Here is a 22,592-nt window from a genome sequence, read left to right as displayed (position 1 = left end):
GAATGTGGAGGTTAAAACACCGATTCCTTTAGGGCTGGAGAGATAGCATGGAGGTAAGGCATTTGCCTTGCATGCAGAAGGTCGGTGGTTCGAACCCAGCATCCCATATGGCCCCCGAGCTAGCCAGGAGCAATTTCTGAACAGAGAGCCAGGAATAACCCCTGAGCACTACCAGGTATGACCTAAAAAACAAAAATAAAAACAAACAAACAAACAAAAAACCCCATGGATTCCTGGGCCACATCCCCACTGCCTGGGACTGAGCCTCAGAAAGGGTGAAGCTGCAGCACAGAGGAGAAGGAGGACCATATTCTGCCTCCTAGGAGAAGAATGAGTTGGGTAGTTGTCGCATATGAAGCCATCCAAGAAATGAGTAAGTTTAGCTAGAGAATTGATAGTGTGAGGAGCATGTGGTAAAAGGCCATCTAAGGACACTTAATTTCAAATTACCAGAACACCAGCAATCTCAGGGAGCACCTTGATGGTGGGGGTTCTGTATTCACTTTTTTGTCCAGCCACCCCTATGGGAGGAAGACAATCCAGAGATACTTTGCATTAGCTCCTTGTTTTATACATACTCCTTCTTGACCCACTTAGGCTTGATCAGCATTAGATAGGTATTTGCCTGTTAACATCTGCCCTTCTTCCCATATTGATTGGCCCTGAACAATAAATACTGTAGGTGGAGAACAGTCAGGGTTCTCAGTCCATGAGGCTAGGAGCCTTCTGGCCCCATGTTTTTCTCTCTATGTCTGTCTTGTTTGTTTGTTTGTTTGTTTTTGTTTTTGTTTTTGTTTTTTAATCCTCATGATGCCCTTGTTCACCTGGGACAGATCCCCGGCAGGGTTGCAGTCTGCATGATGATGTATCCTATCTCTCCACCTTCCTTTGTTCACTGCAGAATACTGCTGTTATCTGCAGATTACTGCAATTATCTGCAAGGTTGCCAGGCTGCAGAGGTGCAAGGCTACATAACTGCATGGCTGCAAGGTCTCAAGGATGCCAGGGCCGGGTGCTGCAAGCATGGAGGGGGCTCATGGGGCCCAGCTGCCAGGTGTGGCCAGGTACCCATCCCGGGACACTAATTTGTAGCTACCCAGGTGCTGACTCTGTCCAGGCAGGCCAGGAGAGAAAAGTAGAAACCTCTGAAGTCTGCCACTTTCTGGGGGTTTTGTGTGTGTGTGTGTGTGTGTGTGTGTGTGTGTGTGTGTGTGTGTGTGTGTGTGTGTGAGAGAGAGAGAGAGAGAGAGAGAGAGAGAGAGAGAGAGAGAGAGAGAGAGAGAAGAAAAGGAGGAGAGGGAAGGGGAGAAAAGGAGAGGAGAGGGGGAGAGAGGAGGGGAGGGGTGGGGAAGGGAGGGGAAGAGAAGAGAGGAGAGGGGAGGGGAGGGTAAGAGAAGAGAGGAGAGGGGGGAGGGGAGGGTAACAGAGGAGAGGGGAAGAGAGGGGAGGGGCAGGGAGGAGTGGGGAGGAGAGAGATTCACTAGCCAGAGAGGACCAGGGGAGGTCTGTAGATCTGGGTTTAAGAGAAAATAGAATAGGAAGGATAGAAACAAAACAGGCAGCATTGCTGATTCTTTATCTCCTGCCTCCCTCAGACTGGCAGGCACTGTTCTGTTGACTACACTGGGCACCCCACAAAACTGCCAGAAAATTTTTCCTTTTTGCACTTGTGGGCAAATGTCACTTGCAGCGGGCGTGTCCAAGGGGCACGTTTAGGGGCATGTCTAGGTCCAACTGTCATTACAATGGGGCTATCCAAAGGAAATGTCCAAGTCCAATTGCTATTACATCAACAATCCACTTCCTCCTGTGCTTTGGCCTGGATGCCCTTCCACTGAAAGAGGTTCAAATCCCAAGTCTTCCACCTGCCAGCTCAGTGACCTCAAAGACAGCACATATAACCTCTTCTCATCCCAGTTCTCTCCTCTGTGACATAAGGAGAATATGTGATGCCTCATAGCTGACCCGAATGTGAGCTGAGCTCCCACACAGACAGGTTTCAGAGAATGTCTTGCACAAGGAAATACCCATGGTTATCATTATTATAATGGCGCTTTTGCCTATTATTATCATGGAGCCTCTTCAAACGGGTCTGTCTTGATGATACACAAAGATTCTGTACTTCTAAAGGACACGGGGATTGGCACAGGCTAGGATAGGCAAGAGAGACTAGAGTGCTAGCTACTTATGGAGTACTGAAATTCATCATTCAATTCATAGGGAATCAAATCTCATAATTAATATATATAGGGAATGGATGATAATGATCATGGTAATGAAAGTATAAATAATATCACCAATCTCCTAATGCGTACCAGGACTCATACCAAGAACTCTACATGAATAGCTCACTTAATTGCTACAATTATTCATGAGGTAGGCACTATTAGCAAAAGGAAAAAGGAAGGCACAAAGAAGTGAAGTGGTTTGTCCCTGTTAAGATACTAAATAGTGGAGCTGATATAGCAGGGTAGAATCTTTTCTAAAGCAGAACTCATGGTCTTAACTAAAGTGTACTTGTTTTATAAACAAAACATTCTTTTTTTTCTTGTGAGTCTCAGATTTCTTCAGAAATGTGTCTTGTTCATGTATTTTCCCAGGACAGGAAAAGGACTTCCCAACGGAGGAACTCGAAGTGACAGATGGACATCTGTGCTTACATGGATGGGTGGGGAGGGTGGATTGGTGGGACGATGGCAGTATGTATAGAGATGGGTGGGTGTGTAGCTGAATTGATGGGTGGGTATGTAGCTGAATGTGGGGTGGATGTGTAGATTAGTAGCTCAAAAGATGCCTCAGCATTGAGGAGACCAATAAACTCTGGGCCAAGCTGGGACTAAAATCCCTGGAAGTGAATGCTGTGACGGAGACAGGCACCAAGGGAGAAACCTGTGGCAGCCAACCTCAACAACCTCATAGCCCTTGGCAGCTTGAAGAGTTGTGGGAGAAGCTGGTGGCCACCAAGGAAAAGCTCCTGCTGAACCAGAGGCTGGGGAAGATCAAGACGACCCCTGGCTGGATGACATGGCAGCCTAGATCGAGTGGAATTGGCAGCTGCAGAAGAAGGACCTGGCCAAGAATTAGGCCAAGCTGCTGGGAGAGATGAATCAGAAGTTCAGCATTAGCTCCCTGGTGGAGGAGTTTGAGCAGTGGTGGCAGGACCTGCAGTGCCTCACAGTGGAACATGCTGTCCACTCTTTCTAAGAGGGGAAGACATTTCTCCTCACCCTGAAGGACAAAGGTGTGTTGCAGGAGGAGGAAGAAGACATGCTGGTGAACATGAACCTGGTGGACAGGAGTGCATCAAGAAGAACAGGAAGCTATGGAAGAAGAAGCCCGACTGCCTGCCCTACTCCAAGGAGGAGACTGTGGACAGCTTGGCCCAAAAGAAGTCACACTCCATCCTGGCCAAGTAGGACAAGGATCTGGAGGGCATGTGGCCACAGTCCTTCCGGCCGGAGCAGGGAGGTCTGGCGCTAGCAGGAGCTGGGAGGAGATCCAGTAGCAGCTGCGGCTGCAGGTCCAGTTCCTGACCATAGTGGGGCTCTGCATCACCTCCAAGTACCTCTCGTCCAAGGAGCTTGATCTTTAAAATGATCAAGAGGAAGCTGAAGATCTACGAAGAAGAAGGTTGATGGTGTGCATCAATGATCTGCTGCTTCTTGGTGACCAGACACAAGATGGTGACTTAGACTCCAGATCATAGGGCAGGGAGGAGGGGAAGCCGAGTGCTCGAGGCCAGAACCCCCAGAAGTGAAGGAATATGTGCCCCACCCCCGAGTCTGATGACACATGGGCATTGAGGAGAACACTGGAGAAGGGGAGTCAGCTGCAGAAGCTGTAGCAACAACTGCAGGTTGTTGTAGCAACAACTGCAGGGGAAAGGTGGTGGAGATCATGCGGAAGAAGCTGGAGGTCCAGCAGCATCAAGGAGGAGGATGACCCTGGAGCAAGGGCACCATCATGTTAAAAGCCACATCTGAGTTCTGCCACATGCTGGGCTAGATGATGAGAAGCAGCAACAAGACTTTTCCGACTTTTCCACCACCATCCTGAACGAAGAGCCCATCATGAACCGTGGGCTGGCAGCTGCCCTCTTCTTGTTTCAGAACAAAGGGTTGTTGAAAACCTCGGTGCAGAAGGTGGCCCTGGTGAGGCCCCCAACAAGTCCCAGCCTTCCGTAGTGTACTGCATTAAGGATAAGATGGCCATCGACAAGTACAACTGGTGGGAGTACTGGGGCTTCATACAGGACTTCAAGGAGGAGGACGGCTACAAGATCCAGAATGTGGATGAAACAGGCTGGAAGCTTATGCCCAAAGGAGGCCTTCCTGTATTTGTCCCATTGCTCCCAGGGGAAGGATTCAGGCAAGATGAAGTCAGAGAGCTACATGAAGAAGCTGGATGAGGAAGCACTCCTGAAGAAGATGAGCTCCAGTGACACATGGCACTGCTACAGGAGACGCAAAAGGTCCAGAAGATTCCCTACATCATGCTCAGTGACAGTGGCAAGAGCATGAACGTGAACACCATTACCATTTTCTTGCGCATTTTTATTAAATTGTTTAAGGAGATCCTGATAGGGCTGGGGCTAGAGCACAGTGAGGAGGACTCTTGTCTTGCATGCAACTGACCTGGACTCACTCCCTGGTATTCCATATGATCCTCTAGCACTGCCAGGGGTAATTCCTGAGTGCAGAGACAGAAGTAATCCCTGAGCACTGCTGGTGCGACCCCAAACCAAAAAAAAAAAAAAAAAAGGAATAAAATAAAATAAAAAGTTGTTTCTACCTTGCAGAAAATAAAAATGATGACAACTCTATTTGGTGGATGCATTCATTCACTCAGTCAGTCAACACACTTGCCTCTGGGACCATGCTGGGTCTGAAACTGGAGAGATGAAAGGCCAGAGATATGTCCCTAAAGAGTTTTGAAGCTATTGAGGAAAGGCAAGGGCAAGCAGAATGTCATCATAAAAAGCACCTCAGAGTGATAAAAGCAGAGTTAGATAGCTGCTCTACAAGTGTCCTGGAATGTGTACTAAGAAAGGGGACATTTAGGTGGAGTCCGGCAGTATATGTAGGAGCTTGAGTAAGAGCTAGGAAGTGTTTCTAGCAGAAGGAACAGTCTAAGCACATGCAACTCAGCAGCCCAGCAACCCTGCTGCCCCTGTTCTCTGCCCTCCCTGCTCTCACCTCTGGCATCTCCTTCTCCCAGAGCTGCCACATTTGGCCAACCTGTCATGGCACCTGCCTCTGTCCTCTGAGCACATAATCTCCTTCATCCTGTTTCCTACCCAGAAAAGGGACTGGAGGCCAGTGTGGGTGGCACCTTTCAGCTTGGCTGATCCCTTAAGCTCATCATGAAGATCAACTGCGATTTGGCCCTGAAAGTGTTTTTATCAACAAAGCCTTAAGCTTTGTTGAGTTTCTGGTCTTATTTTTAAAACCCACTGAGCAAGGGGGTTACATACAAAAAAGAAGTTGTCAAGAGAGGTTCTGAAGGGGCAGCCCTAGCAGTCTTGGGCCTCTGCAGCCTTGCAGCAACCTTGCAGCAGGTGGACTTGCAGCTTATTGCAGTAACCTGAAGAAGCTTGGCAACCTTGCAGCTTACCACAGTGAGGGATTCTACAAAATTCTAAAAAAGTGGCTCATAAACCAACAAACAAAAAGTTCTCAAGTCACCCCTCTCCCTTCTCAAGGTCCCCATAAACCAATTCAGACAGAGTCCTCTAGGCCCATTCCTTTCCTGAGGTCAGTGCTGAAGGAGAAGGACAGGGGTGGGCTGGGAAAGAGCAACTTCATTGGGCGCTGGGTCAGGAGGACATTTGTTCTGTCCAGACAGTCTCTGATGGAGCCAGACAAGGCCGAGCTATGAAATCAACAGATAGGACATCTTTTGCTGTTAAGTGACTTGGCTGTTTTCCATTTTGTAAAAATAAAAAAAAATACTTTGGCAAGAAATCTGGCTGTTGGAAGATTTTATACCCTTTCTATCCTTCAGAGGAGAGTAGTTTTGTCTTCTGTGAGTGAATGTGTGTGTGTGTGTGTGTGTGTGTGTGTGTGTGTGTGTGTGTGTGTATGTGTGTGTGTGTATTTCAGAGAGAGAGAGAGAAAAAGAGAGAGATCAGAGCTGATGAGTGAAAGTAGAATGAGCTGCATGTTGTGTGTTAAGTCAGAGCAAGGGGGCAAGAGGTAGGAAGAAGGGTAGAAATCCACTCTTCTGATCTGTGTGTGGGAACCATCCAGACTCTATAGCCATCGAGTGGTTCAGACAAGCTCTGGAGGGCTCAGTGTACCAGACAGGTTGTCAATGTTCTGTGATAAAAGTGCCATCCTGGACTGCACTTGGACAGCATTGGTCCCAGAATCCCAGCTTTATTATTGCCCAGATGAAAACCAGAATGCAATTTAGGGAGGAAGTTATGTGGAACCTTGATCTCAAAGTTCAGCTCAGGTACAGAGAACAGTGTGGATGGAAGACCACTCACTGATTTATGGTCTGGGTATAAGTGTGGGGTGTGGGTGCAGACATGTAATAAAACAGGATGGGCAGGGGGAAAGGTGTGATGCCTCCCAGGAACTGGTGGGAGGGCACTGGGCAGATTAGCTGGACTCCTGAGAGAGCCTGGTAAAGGGAAGTCAGGAGGAAAGGGTTGGTTCTCAGACAAGAATCTTTTTCACCCTGAAATGCTGCAGCGGGAGAGAAGGCATGGGAAGGAATTCATCTCAGGGAGAAACTGGGAACTAAAACCCCACTCCTATCTAATCCAAATATTTTATAGAAATCTGTTCATCTCTCGGGCCCGGAGAGATAGCACAGCGGGCGTTTGCCTTGCAAGCAGCCGATCCAGGACCAAAGGTGGTTGGTTCGAATCCGGGTGTCCCATATGGTCCCCCGTGCCTGCCAGGAGCTATTTCTGAGCAGACAGCCAGGAGTAACCCCTGAGCACCGCCGGGTGTGACCCAAAAACCAAAACAACAACAACAAAAAAAAAACAGAAATCTGTTCATCTCAGTAAGACTAACCAGTATCACAAAAGGCTCAACCAGCATCAAGCACAGCCCAGGAAATCCTGAGACACTGACTTGAATAACATCAGGGAGAAAGAGAGATAGCACAGCAGTAGGGCGTTTGCCTTGCAAGCAGCTGACCAAAGGTAGTTTGAATCTCGGCATCCCATATGGTCCCCATGCCTGCCAGGAGAGATTTCTGAGTAGAGAGCCAGGGGTGCCACCGGGTGTGGCCCAAAAAACAAAAAACAATCAAACAAACAAACAAAATCACCATCATTTCAAATAGATCCTTGTTGATCTATTTTGATCATTGATCTTTGTGTTTTGTAACAAATAATATGAAGTGTGGTGGTGGGCAGAATAGGATAGTAGGTGGGAGACTGGGGATACTGGTTAAGGGAAGCTCACAATGGTGGTGGGATTGGCATTAGAACCTTTAATGCCTAAAATGACTCTCTTATAAACAACTTGGTAAACCACTTATAAGACACTTGGTAAATCTAAAAAAAAATTAGAAAGAAAAAAAAATCCTACTTGTAAAATTGCCCCAATGCACCATATCTCCAACCTTAGGTGAAAGATCCTAAATCATGAAATAATCCAAACCAGGCTGAGAGTGGAACAATCTTCTATCTCATATCTCCCCTAAGCTGCCTGCCAGAACTGTTTTTATTTATTAAGTACAGAGACCACCCTCAGGTGCAGGAGGACATAGTAAGGACAGGAAGCTCAGGCTATCCTGAGCCTGTCCAGCCCAGATTTACATATAAGACAATCTTTGGTTTTGGGTATAACCAAGATACAAACAGAAATACAAAGAAACCAGGCATGATCTTTGTTTGAGAAAAGTAAGGTGTAACCTAACACCTACCTTTGTTGTTTTATTTAAGTCTATACATGTCTGAAACTTGATGTTTGCTTCTGTGTTCACTAAAGCCCTGTTCCTAACAGCCAGAATCAAGAAACATGAAGTGTTCAAAAACATCTGGCTGACTAGATAAAAATAAGTAGTCTGTATATGTCATGGAATAGTAGTGGGCTATAAGACAAGACAAAAGGATGCAGTTTGCTCCTATGTGGATCTGGAAAATCTCATGCTGGTGACTTGGACACTCAGACTTAAGCTCCAGGTACCTCTTCTGTGGGGGCCAAACCTGACTGCTCTAAAAGTCTGTGCAGAAAACATTTACCAGGCTAAGCTGGGCTCTGTTAGCAGGGCCTCTGCACACACACCCCTTAAGGCTTTCATCCTGCCCACCATGTCCTCTCCCACCCCCTGGATGGCCCCACAGGCCCTGCTGAAGAGTCTGTACCACTTGCCTGGCTCCAGAAACTGGGCACTTCCAGCTGTGGGTTGGAACTGGAAACACTCCTGATGCCACAGTCCTGGGCTTCAGGGTCAGCTCTGTCCCTTCTGGTGTCCTGGAGCAGGGACTATAGGATGTATAGGCAGGCGGGCCAAGGTCCTGCAAGGTTCAGTGGGGCTCCCAGATGGGGTCCCAGTTAGTGAGGACCCAGCATCTGGCTCTGGCGAGCCTGAAGTCTCTATAGGGTAAGAACACATTTCCCAGTGCCAGTGGGTATTTCTGACTCCCATTCTCCCCTCTTCACACCTTATCCCCAGCCTCTGGGGAACATGATATTGATGTGTTCAGAAACCACAGTTGTTGCTGGATCTGACCACATACCCATTATGCTCTGTCCTCTCTCTCCACACTATAGTCTGGAGATTTCTCAGAAGTGCCAATTCTTTTTCCACCTCTTCTCCCTTGCATCTGGGTTTCCTCTACTTAAAGATGCATCTAGAACCAATGGTATTTTTGCCTCACTCTGAGCCCTGTTGCACAAACTCCCACAACAGCAGATTCCATTTGATTTGTCTGTTTCTTTTCTGCCTAAAAACCTCTCAAAATGTCAGCTTTGTGTCCATCACAGAGTCAAAGCTCTATAACATTTGTTGCGTTGATGCAAGATGGGTTGGTGAATGGAGAAATGGATGGCTCTATTGATATGGGGAATAAGTAGATGATGGTGAATAAAATGGATGGATGGGGGCATGGGGGATGGATATATTGGGCCTGGTTAAATAAATAGATGAGTGTGTGCATGGGATATGGATGAATAAATGAATAAATGGACTTATTGATATTGAATGAATACATGGATGGGGGGTAGATGAGTGGATGGATGAATGAATGAATGAATGAACAGAAAGCTGCATGCAGTATAGATAAATAGATGCAAAGCTCATGATCAATTCCAACTCATGGAAAAGTGAGACATAATGAATGATCACTGTTGTTGATCACCAATCGTGTAGTTGCCAAGTTAAGGAAAGTGCTGCAGTAGGGCTGCAAAGCCCAGCTCCTGGCTTGAGACTGACTCAGCCTCCAGCTCTGTACTTACTAATAAACAGGCCCTTAGCTCAGGATCTAAGGACCTAGGAGTGTCTGTAGATAGAACTTAGGGGTGTTCCTAATGCCTAAATCAGACCAGATGGGATAATACTTTTAAGGTAAGTTCAGAGCTTTATTTTAACACAAGATGCTCCCACAGTGGCAGGGAGGACCCCAGGAGGGGAAGAAGTTTTCTAAGTCAACTGTGGAAGGGTCCAAAGCCTTTATTGGCCCCTTGTAAAGCCCAAACTATCCTTTTTTCTAAAAGTATCATCCCACCTAACTCAGCATAGATTTCAAGATTTCTCTGCAACACCCTTGGGAATCCAGGGAGAAAATCCAGAATTGGGAGGAAGGGAGGAGGGTTAGAAACTTATACAAGTGTGGGGGGAAAAAAACTATAGGGGCTACATGGAGGACCTTTCCTTCCTTGTTTCTTTTCTCCTCCCTCCCTTCCTCCAATCCTCCCTTCCTTCTTCCCTTCCTACCTTCCTTCCCTTTTCTCTTTCTCTTCATCCCATCCTCTCTTCCTTCCTTCCTTCATTTCGGGGTGGGGGGGTCCACACCCTGCAGCGCTCAGGGCTTACTCCTGGCTCTATGCTCAGAAATTGCTCCCACAGGCTAGGGGGACCATATGGGATGTTGGGATTTGGACCACTGTCCTTCTGCATGTAAGACAAATGCCTTACCTCCATGCTATCTCTCTGGCCCCTCCTTTCTTCATTTTATATCCTTTCTTATATCCTTCCTTTTTTCTTTTCTTCCTTCCCCTTTTCCTTCCTTCCTTTCATCCTTCACTCCCTTTCTTCCCTCCCTCCTTCCTTCATCTTATATCCTCCCTTCCTTTCCTCCCTCCCTTCGTTCCTTCTCTCCTATCCTTCCTTTCTTACTTCCTTCCCTCCCTTCCTCTTTCTTTCCTTTCCTTTGTTCCCTCCCTCCCTTTATTTCCTACCTCCCTTCCTTCCCTTTCTCCCTTCCTTCTCACCTTCCCTTCCTTCACTCCCTTCTCCCTCTTTCCTCCCTCCCTTCCACTCTCCTCCCCTCCCTCCCTTCCTGCTTTCCTCCCTTCCTGCCTTTCTCCCTTCCTGCCTTCTTCCATTTCTCCCTTCCTTTCCCTTTTCTCCCTCCCTCCCTTTCTCCCTCCCTCCCTCCCTTTTTCCCTCCCTCCCTCCCTCCCTTCCTCCCTTCCTCCCTCCTTCCTTCCTTCCTTCCTTCCTTCCTTCCTTCCTTCCTTCCTTCCTTCCTTCCTTCCTTCCTTCCTTCCTTCCTTCCTTCCTTCCTTCCTTCCTTCCTTCCTTCCTTCCTTCCTTCCTCTCTTTCAATTCTGGATGGGAGCAATGTTCTCCCAGTCAGCAAACCCCAGTAATGATTGTAGTACTTTGAACATTTGACAAATCTCATATGTGCCTGTATTATACTGGAGCTGTCATCTGGCTGCTTGGCCATGTCATACAGCAGACAATACTTTTATTCAGGATGGATGTCTTCTGAAATGGATGTCTCTGGATTCTAAAGCTTAATTAAATGACATCAGTTTTGTGAGAAAGTAATGGATGCGCTTCTCTTTTAGTGCATTAATAATACATGGAGCATGAGTAATCTATATCTAACAGTATCTAATAATGGCCATAATACCCAAGTAGTCCTGAGCATAAATTATACTGTATTTCTTCTACCACTGCTTGGTAATGCCAGCTTTGTTATTCAAAACTGAGTTTTTGTCCTCATTTGATAATGTTTATCATCTTGTTCCCCTCCCATCTATTCCATAGATGAGTGAGATTAGCTGCTATTTATTCTTCTTGTTTTGACTTATTTCACTAGACATGAAAATCTTCAGCCCCATCCATGCTACAATGAACTGCAAGGTCCTTATAGCTGCACAACAATCATTGTGTATAAATTTCACAATTTTTAAAATCACTTATTTGTTATTGGACATTTGGGCTGTCTCCATATCCTGATGATTAGACTAAGCATTGAAATGAACATAGGTATGCAAATATCTTATCAAATGGATGATTTTGTGTTCTTGGCATAAAGATCAAGACATGGATCAGTAGGTCATATAAAAGCTCTAGCCTTCATTTTTATTTACTTTTTATTATTTAAAGCAGTTTTATTTATTGATTGATTTTTGGGGGGCCACACCCAGTGATGCTCAGGGGTTACTTCTAGCTCTGTGCTCAGAAATTGCTCCTGGGGGACCATAGGGAATGCCAGGAATCAAACCAGGTTCTTCCTGGGTTGGCCACATGCAAGGCAAATGCTCTGCCACTGTGCTATCTTTCTGGCCCCCTAGCCTTTATTTTTTAAAGAAGTCTCTATATTGTTTTCTGTAGGGGAAATGAACCAGACAATAGTCCCACCAATAGAGAATGAGAATTCCTTTTTCATCACGCTCCCAACAATAATGGTTATCTTCTTTTTTTGTCATTCATCATTTTCCTGACTACAGGTGACAATAAGCTTTTTTTTTTCCAATGCTTATTAGCCATCATGTCCTTTTTAGAGAAGTGTCTGTTCATCTTTTCCCAATTTTTGATGGAGTTACTAGATTCTTTTGTTGTCAAACTTGGTGTTTATATATCTTGGATATCAGCTTTTCATCTAATGTATGATAGCAAATATTTTCTCCTATTCATAGGAGGAAAAATATATATTTATATATAAATATATAAATATAAATATATATAGTATTTTTGGGTCACACCCGGCAGTGCTCAGAGGTTACTCCTGGCTCTATGCTCAGAAATCACTCTGGCAGGCTCGGGGGACCATATGGGATGCCGGAATTCAAACCACTGTCCTTCTGCATGCAAGGCAAGTGCCTTACCTCCATGCTATCTCTCTGGCCCCAGGATATCTTTTTAATTTAGTCCAAGTTTCCTTTGCCATGCAAAACTTTTTTAAGTTGATGTAGTCCCATTTGTTTATTTTTGTTTTTGTTACTTTTGCCAATAGAACAAATCTTTTAAGATACATCTGAGGTCCATATGCTGGAGTTCTGCTTATGTTTTCTAAATGTATTTGATGGATTCTAATATAAAATTGAGGTAATTAATTCACTTTGAATTAACTTTTGAAAATGATTGAGATACAGATTTAATTTCTTTTCTTTTAGTTTCTGTACGTGCATGTCCAGTTTCTCCAATGCCATTTGTTGAAGAGACTTTCTTTACACCCAGTTCCTTTGTCAGAAATTAACAACCCATTTATTTGAGAGTTTATATCTAGTTACATCTGGGACCTCAGTTCTGTTCCAGTGGTCCAAGAGTCTGTTTTTATTCCATTACTACTTCATTTCAGTTACTATTGTTTTATAGTATTTTTTTTTCTTTTTCCACCCCTGTCCCATTTTATAGTATTTTAAAGCAGGAAATGCAATACCTACCATTTCCTTTTCACCAGAATTCTTTTTGTTTTTCAGGGACTTTATGATTCCACACAAATTCTAGTATTATTAGTTAAAAGTCTTAGATGAATGTCAAAAATATTTTGCTGTGAATTACATAGAATTCATATAATACTTTGGGTATTATGTTACTTTAAAAGTGTTAATTCTTTTAATCATCCAGCATGGAATATTACTCAATTTCCTGGTAGCTTTATCTGTTTCTTTCAATAGTGACTTGTAGTTTGTAATATCTAAGTCTTTCACCTGCTTTGTTAAGTTGATTTATAGGTACCTGCTATTTTAAACTTTTAAATGAAGGGTTTCTTTGAAATTTCTTTTTCTTAGAGTTCACTATTTGCATATAAAATTGCAGTAATTTTTGTGTACAGATTTTGTCTGTATTTGTTTATTCTTCCTAAGAGTCTTTTAGTACAGTTTTTAGTGTCTTTTGTATATATTATGGATTCTACAACTATATTACATCATCTGAAAGTCTAGCTTCTTTTATAATTTGAATTCCTTTAATTTTATTTTTTAATCTTACTGTTGTGGTAAAAACTCCCAAAAGTATAGTAAATAATAGTGGAGAGGTCGATATACTTTCCTGTTTTCAGGAGGAAGGCTTTTGCTCTCATTGAGTAGATGTTGGCTATGGGTTCGTTGTATACAGCCATTACTATCTTCAGATAGTTCCTTCTATGCCTATATGTGAAATGTTTTACAGCATGAATATATGTTCAAACTTATTAAAATGTTCTCATCATCTATTGATATTAACATGACTTTTATCTTTTGTGGATATGCTATATTACATTGGTTTGTATCTTTTGAACCATCCTTACATGTCTGGTTTGAATGTCACTTGATCATGGTCTATGATACTTTGGATATATTGTTGGATTTGGCTAGCAGAGATTTTCTTGAGGACCTTAGAATCCATGTTCATTAGGGATATCGTCCTGGAATTTTTCTTTTAAATAACCTCTCTCTCTGCTTTTGATAGTAGAACAATATTGTCTTATAAGAAGCTGTTAGGAAGGTTTTTCATTTATTTAATATTTTAAAAGAGCTTGAGGAATGTAGGTTATAAGTCTTTAAAAATTTGGTAGAACAAACTTGTGAGGCAATCTAGAACTGAACTTTTTTTGGTGGAAGATTTGGGGGGAAGGGTCAGAGGTTGAGATACAACTGGCAGTGCTTAGGACTTATTCCTGGCTCTGTGCTCAGGCCTTACTCCTGATTCTGTGCTCATAGCTCACTCTAGGTTATGCATATGGCACCATATGTGGTACCAGAGTTGGTCATGTAAGAGGCAAGTGCCTTATACCCAGTACTATCTTTCCAGTAATGCCTTGGGAAAATTTTAAATTATTGTTCCCATGTACTTACTCATTATTTGTCAATTTCCCCTTGATTTAGTCTCAGGGAGTTGTCTGATTTTTAAAATTCATTCATGTTTTTTCTCTAATTCTCCAGCTTAGTACCATAAAGTTAATCACAGTAACCTCTTAAGATCGTTTACACTTTTGAGTTGCATTAATTGGGTCATTGTAATATCTCAAAGCTTTCCTTTGAGATATTAATCCCACCTGGATGGTCAGACCCTCCCATATTTGGAATGGGGGAGCGATCTTGAATAAAGAATAAAAGTTTCTGGCTGGTGGGAGGTGAGAATGGAAGAGCATCAACAGACAAAGAGCCAGAAGAGACACAGCAAGAAATTGCTGCAAAGAAAACAGATAGCAGAGAGACTCATGATGGAGAAAAGCTGTGAGGAAATAAAAGCAAACTGACTCTGATGAGACTTTGACTGCTTGTGAATTATTTCTCTGCTGCTACTACCCTTCTTCAAACCCATTTGCCTGAGCGGTTAGAGACATGGTGCCTGGGAAGGACTCACCCAACACATGGACTTTATTCTTTATATTTTATTTAATCAACAGATCATTTTGGATCCAATTAATTTGTATTTTCTCTACCTCAGTTTTCCTTGTGAATCTAGCTAAAGGGTTTGTCAATTTTCTCATTCTTTTGAAAAAAATAGTTCTTGGTTCTTAAGTTATTTGAATTTTTCTTGATCATTGATTTCTGCTACACTTTTTATTATTTCCTTTATTATACTTACTTTAAGATTCATATGTTTGTTATTCTTTTAACTTTTCAAGTTGTGAGGTGAGGTTATTATTTGAATTATTTTTTTTTGTTTCCTGATGTAACCTCATATTGCTATGAACTTCCCGCCTTATTACTGCTTTTGCCATGTCTTATAAATTCTAACAATTTATTTTGAGGAAGATTTTTACTTCTTGGATTTATTCATTGATTCAGTATTGTTTAAAGGAATCTTGTATACATTCCAAAAGTTAAAGTTTTTCTTATTATTTTTTATATTTAATTTATGCTTTCATGGCACTGAGTTCTGAAAAGTAACTTGATATTATTTTTGTTTTTGTAATTTTATGAGCTCTTAAATTGTGCCCCAGAATGTGATCTATCCTGGAGAATGTCCCATGTACACTGAAGAAGAATGTGTAATTGGCTTTTGGAGAATGGAAAGTTCAGTATATTTCTATTAAGTCCAGTTCTTCCAATTTCTCATTTAGGGCTATTGTTTCCTAATGATGGTCTGTTTGGTTGATCTGTTCAATGATCAAAGTGAGATGTTACATTACTTATTATTAGAGAAATGCTAATCAAAACAACAATGATATATCATCTCACACCAATGTTGGGGTGAATGTGGGAGGGAAGGAAGACAAATTCACTTCTGGTGAGAATGTTGACTGGTTCTGTTTTGAGAAACAATACAAACACTTTTCAAAAAACTAAGAATTGAGCTTTCATATGACCCAACAATTCTATTTTTTGGCATCGACCCCAAGAATCAAAAAAAATCTATTCAAAAATGACATTTGAATCCCTATATTCATGGTAGCACTATTCATAATGGCCCAAATCTGGAAATAGTCCAAGTGTCCAAGATTGGATGACTGGATACAGAAACTGGCCCACAATGGAATACTATTTAGGTACAAGAAAAGATAAAAATCATGCAATTTGCTATTATGTGAGTAGACCTGAAAAGTATCATGCTGAGTGAAGTTGGCCAAAAAGAGAAAGATTAATTATAATGATCTTTCATATGGGGGATATAAAGAAACATGGTAGGGGAGTAATAGGTTCACAAAGAAACTGCAATCTGTTTTCCAGGAGGAATCTGACCACTTCAGGGGAAGGATGGGGACCATTGGGACAATGGTAGAGGGAAGTAGACAATATGGTGGATGGTGGGGTGTTAAAATTTCTATATATGAAAGTATGCCAGTAACAGTTTCATAAGTCATGGTACTTAAAATTAAAATTTGAAGAGAGGGGGCTAAAGTCTGCCACTTCTATTGTGTTACTGTCAATGTAACACTTTATCTTCAAGTATGCTAACTATAAAATGTATTGTCCCATCATTTGGTATGTGTAGATTGATGATTAAGTTCTCTCAAGTTATTTGTCCCTTAACCATGTAATATGCATTTGTATTTCTTATTGTTTTCTTTAGTTTGAGTGGTATTATTTTGATCCAAGTTTAGCTGTCTTGTTTTTTTTTTGTTTTTTTGTTTGTTTGTTTGTTTTTTCCAATTTACCATTAGCCTATGCAATTGCTTCTCAACTTTTCACTCTGAGTCTATGTTTATTATGAGAGTTTCAAGGTGTCTCTTGGAAACAGCAGAAAATTGGGGTTTTGTTTCTCAATCTATCCAGACACTCTGCGTCTTTCCATAGGACAGTTGGCATTTATAGAAATGATTGATATGAAGAATTTGTTGCCATTTAACAATGAGAATTTTTGCTGTTTCTTTCTATTTGATTTTTGCTTTGTTTATGATGACAATGAATGAAGTGGGTATCCCTAGCAGAGCTGCTTTAAATGCAATATATGCTTATATAAGGGAATTTTTATCATTCCTTCAAATCTGAATGAAACCTTGCATGGTACAGAATTTTTACTTGGAGGTCTCTATATTCATTACATTAAATAAATCCTGTTGTTCTTTTCTAACTTTAGAGTTTCAGGTGAGAGATCTAATGTGAATCTTTTTTCTCCCCTGTATCTAAGTCCTTGCTTTTTCTCTTAATGCCTTAAGAGTTTATCTTTGTCATTGGTTCCTTTCATTTTGATTACAGAATTGTATTGTTCTTTGAGGGGGTATTTTGTTTGGTACCCTTTGGACCTCCTGGATTAGTATATAAGTCTCTACTCTTCAACTAGGGAAGTTCTCAGTCTGTTATTTCTTCAACTAGTTATTCTCCCACTTTCCCTCTTTTCCCTTCTGAATTCCTAGGATTTCATGGTTATTCCTCTTGGTATTTTTAACTGTCTCTTCCCTTCTCTTCACTTCATTCCATCTCTCTTACATTGTCTTCTCTTTACCTATGGAGTTGTGTCTCCTATTTTCGAGGTCAATGGTTCTATTTTCAGTATTTTCCATTTTGCTTCTGTCATTGGCTGCTGTACTTTTTAGCACCTTCATTTTTTACTTGAATAAGTTCTTTCTCTTGAAGTTTATTGATTCTCTGTCTTCATCATCTTCTCAGATCATTTAACATAGAGAGGATGGTTGTTCTGAAATCATTGACAGTATAGAAAAACTAGGTATAGTTGATCTTCCTGGACTTTAGTTGCCATCCATCGATGCATCTAAATTTATTCATTTTTTATTGCTCCTGGTGCTCTGTGGGAGTGAAAGAATAAAGCGCTAATTTAACATTTTCCTACATTGACAGGGTTGTGTGCAGGCCCACTAATGTATCTCTGGGTCCAGATGGCTTAGGATCCCTACAAGAAACTGGGGAAGAGGACCTATGTGGTCTACCTACAGTTGGGGTAGGGTGCAACCCCATTAGCATCTCTGAATCTAGTAAGGCTTCTCTGCTCAGGCTAGAGGACAGGTTCCTCTTTTTGAAAGTCCTGACAGTTGACCATTTGTGTGATCCGACTCATCTCTTCCTATATCTGAGCCAAGGTCTAATTCTCCCAACCACCCCAAGACTGAGAGAACCCAGGCCGATGCAGCAGCCCCAATTTGGAAGCTGACAAATTGATGGAAAAGGGTTGTGACTTAGCCAATAGTGACATCCTTAGTCAGCAGCAGAGGAAGCCAAGAAACGACCCAACTGAGACTAATGATCCTCCCGAAGATGAAAGTACTGCTGGCCACAGATGCCTCTGCAAGTAGGGTGAAGATGGGGCTAAGACAAAATAGGAGGCAGCAACAGCCTTGTCCATAGCTGTAGAGGCAGTCTCTTCTTCCAAGAGGCTAGAGTAGGTGGTGGCTGGGTTGGAGAGAGACATTAGACCTTAGAAAGAGTATGAGTTAGGTGGGACTGAGCATCTGCTCAGCTCATTAAATTCCTCCTCTTGTTTAGTAGCCAGCAATTAACTCTCCCCCTTAAGACTCAGAGAATTTGAGGAGTCAGAGAGAAAACACCTCTAAGAACCCAGATGAAGTAATCTGTCCAATCAAAGTGAGGCCACAATAAACAAGCTCCTCCTCTAACACTGAGCTCCTATCAGCTTGCTGGTTTCTACTCATCTGTGAGAGTGACCTGCCAGGACAAGAGGGACGTGAAACAGAGAAAAGGATATTATACAATGCACACATTCTGTATCCTGAGAGTGCTAAGAGAATAAAAAAATATTTACATAGGATTTTATCTTCACAAGTATCCTGCCAAGATATAATGGGTAGAAACGTGCGCCCTCTAGAGGCGGAGGTGATAGCAAGCTATTGCAGCAGAGCCAGGTTCAATCAATGCCCAGCATCCCAAATGGCCCCCCCGAGTAACCCCAGGAGTCATTTCTGAGTGAAGACGCAGAAATCGCTGAGCATGGTCCAAAAAACAAAAACAAAACAAAACAAAAATACACACATAAACCAAAAACCAGAAAAAAAAATGTTTGTCCTCTGGTCCTGGTGAATGTGACTCATGTTTCTCTCATTGTTTTAAGAGTGGGGGGCAAAGGTGTTTAGAGTGCCCAGAAATAAGGACATTACAGGATCATGAACCTTCAGCAGAAGGTGGAAGACAAGGTAATCTCCCAGAAAATGGGTATAAAGGCAACGAAGCTAAAAAATAAACTAGAAAAAACAATCTGAAATTGGAAAGGAAAGGTTCACTGTCCAAATAATCAGAAGGAAGGAAGAACCAGAAAGAGATGTGGAAACTGAGGAAAGACTGAGGGCCTAGTGTCCAGCTGGGGATAAGGTCACATCTAGATCCAACATATCTTGATAAAGTTCTAGGATGTAGGGACCACAGAAATGTGGAGAGAGAAAAAAAAATTCAAATGTTCGGTATTCTAGCAGTGATAGGGGAAGCCAGAAGCTGAGGAAGAAATGCCTTCCAGACCGTGAAGAAGATTCCTAGCATGGAAACACATAGCTATTGGACTATTAGTTAAGTTTGTTTATTCGTTAGACTCAAATGATTTTTCCTCCTAGTGTGGCCAGTCCCAAAGATGGCCCCCAATGCCCCTTGTTTCCTGGATTCCACTCCCAGGATATATAGTCAACCCTACACATCGCCATGGATGGCGATCTGAAATCCAATTAGAACTGAAATCCAGGATGTGTGTCTTTAAAAGTTAAGTCATGGGGCCGGAGTAGTAGCACAGCATAGGGCTTTTGCTTTGCACGCAGCTGTCTCAGGACAGATGTGGGTTTGAGTCCTGGCATCCCATACAGTCCCCCGAGTCAGGCGTGATTTCTGAGCTTGAAGTCAGGAGTAATCCCTGAGTGCCCCTGGGTGTGGCCCCAAAACCAAAATACCAAAAAAGAAAAATGGGAAATGTCATGGGTTCTGCCTTATTCTTCCTTAGACCACTCAACTTGGAAAAGGCCCGTTCCCAGTTCAGGACACTGGAGCAGCTCTGAGGAGAGGACCTGAGAGGATTTCTCAGGCCCCGTCAGCAGCCATGGGAGGGCGCCATCTTGGCCTTGGCTCTTCGCAGAGGGAGGCCTTCTAGACTCACACCTCAGGCTGACAGCTTCACTGCGGCCTCATGAAAGACTCTGACCCAGAGCCACGCATCTCTCCTGAAATGCAGGAAACATGTGAGGTAATGTGGCTTTAATGTGCCAAGTTCTGAGGTAATGTATGAGAGTGTTTATGTGTGTCCCTTATCTGTAGTCATCCCTTAGCTTCAGCAGATATATTCTAAGACACCCCCCCCCACAAGCTGGCACCTAAAATAATGAATTATGTAAAACTATAGTTTTCATCTTTACTGTGTTTTTATCTCTACTTATGTAACTGTGTGTTCATAAATTTTAATGGATAAACTTTACAAATTAAAGTACTTTCACTTTACAAAGATTAATTAGCAAACGAGGGGCTGTAAAAAATTCACAAGAACAATAGGTAATGAACCAATTAAAACCCTCTAGGCCCTAGGGTGATAAGAGTTAAGTGAATGTGTTCTCTTCCATACATCTTCTGGTTCCTAATATTTTCAGGCAGTGTTTTAATGTGAGACCAGAAGTCATGGTAAGCAAAATTGCAGACCCTGCCGCTTACTGTTTATAGACATGGGGATGTGCTCAAGGACTTGGTCAGAGCTGATATTTCCACATTCTGTGAGGACTTGGCTATTGCATATATGGAGATGCATAACTTTATTATCATTGATGTTATTTTTGTATTTATTATGAGTAATTGTCTCACACACTGTGGAGTGGAGGTAGGCAAGTTCCATGATTTGAGGGGTGAGTCGGGAAGCCAGTGGACTCAAATCCAAAGATGGGTTGTTTCCACTATGACTCTGAAGGCAGGAGGAAGGGAAATGTTCACTTGCTTGTCCAATGTCACTAGTTATCTCAGTGCTCTACCTTTGTTTCTATACAAGCCCCTATCTCCTTAGTCTTTTGAATCTTCTTCATCTTCTAAGGCTGTTTGGACATTGAAGTTTGCAGGTTTGATAGGGGAGAGACTCCAAATTGTAGAGGGAAGGTAGGGAGCTCTCACTGCAGAGGAATCATCCTTAACTACAGAAGGTAGATTTTGAGCCACACCCGGTGGTGCTCAGGGGTTACTCCTGGCTCTGTGCTCAGAAATCACTCCTGGTAGACACGGGGTCCATATGGGATGCCTGGATTTGAACCACCATCAGTCCTGGGTCAGCCACTTGCAAGGCAAAAGCCCTGCAGCTATGCTATCTCTTCTGCCTCACCTCTGACAAATTTGAATATTTCTTTCCCTCAGAATGATTTTGGTCCTAAGGAATCACCACATTCCCAGCCCACAAGTTAAAATGGAAACACATGTGTGTCTCCAGCAACCTGCTGAGATGCAAGATTGCATGGTCAATCAGCAGTCTGTCCACATCATTTGTACTGACCCCAAGTCTTCCCATTCCTGGAGGTTCCTCAGGACACAAGTTTGGTCCTCAAGCTTTGCTCTCTATCTGCAAGATAGAAAGAGATGAGCAAAAGATCTGAAGAAAAACAGATCCAAAAACAGCCTTGATTTACACTCTATTCTGTATATAACAGAAGCAGAAAAGGAAACACCAAGAGGTTAAATAACATGCTCAAGAGAACACAGAGAACCTGATTTATCCTCTCCTCTCGTACCCTCCACTCCCCTTTCCTTCCCTCTTCTCTTCTCTCTTCTTTTTTTCCTTTTATCTTTTTTTTTTTATTCATACCAAGAGGTGTTCAGGGTTTATTCCTGGCTCTGTGCTCAAGGATCACTCAGCAGATCTTGGGTGCCTGGAATCTAACGTGGTTAGCCTCATGCGAAGCAAGTACCCTACCCATCGTACTATCACTCTGGTCCCTCATCTAATCATCTTTGGGAGGTCTCCTGCTGAATGAAGCAATAGCCTACCTCTGACTTGCCTTGGCTGGTGTGTGTGAAATTAATTGATCACAGCCAGTTACAGATTTCTCTGTTGCTCCCCCACTCCCATCTCCTACCTGCCTATGCTTTAACAATAACTATCTTGCATCTCTTTACCTGGGAAGGAACAAGGGAAGCAATTACTTTGCGATATGCAAAATACCCTCCTCTGGAGCCCCCTGACCACAGGATTAATGCTGCTTCTTTTATAACAAGACCCTACAATCCCTGCCTTCCTTGTGTCCAATGATCCCATGAGTCCCAAGGAGGCCCTATTGAAATTCAACTATGAACGGGACACAACACTGAGATGATGCAAGAAAATATCCCTTAATATTTCTCTTCGGAGCTGCAAAAGGAAATGTTTCTGAGTGAGATTTGCCAAAGACCTACTTTGCCATTTGCCTTAAAATACACCAAAGTTGAAAGATGAAAGTGGGGTGTGTCCTGAGTATGACCATTCTGGGGGTCATGGATTGTGGTGACAGGTGTCTCGTACGTAATTGTTGTGTCTGTTTTCCAATGTTTGAAGATTTTATGATATGGATAAAAAATACATTTTAAAATAATTCTCAGAATCTCCTCCCAGGGCAGCTGCCTGAGGTTCTGTGGAGTTAGTTGATGGAAACAGAGTTGCTTAAAATAGCCCAGAGATTGATTTGGCATCTATACACAAGACCTTTGCTCATTTATCATCGACACCCGCATTTACTGTTTGTTCTCTGACTGTCCTGTGTGGGCCTGGGTTTCTAGGGGAAACAGGACTGGTTCCCCATGCCCAGCTGACAACAGACTCCTCCAACTTCATATCCTGACCTCGGGAAGAAGCAACATTCCCTGCTTGCCCCACTGTGGACCTCAGTTTCCCCAGTGGAATTCAGTTCTGAT

The 22,592-nt window shown here is 42.8% G+C and overlaps 1 pseudogene; it reads left to right on the top strand.

The window, feature by feature from the left end:
• The window catches only part of LOC126004270 (U4/U6.U5 tri-snRNP-associated protein 1-like), a 78,391-nt pseudogene that overhangs the window by 17,285 nt on the left and 38,514 nt on the right, over positions 1-22,592 (top strand).

The sequence above is a fragment of the Suncus etruscus genome, chromosome 3, assembly GCF_024139225.1.
Source record: "Suncus etruscus isolate mSunEtr1 chromosome 3, mSunEtr1.pri.cur, whole genome shotgun sequence".
Classification (NCBI taxonomy): Eukaryota; Metazoa; Chordata; class Mammalia; order Eulipotyphla; family Soricidae; genus Suncus; species Suncus etruscus.
The sequence above is the reverse complement of the archived record's forward strand: the minus strand, read 5'-3'. Positions and strand labels throughout refer to the sequence as shown.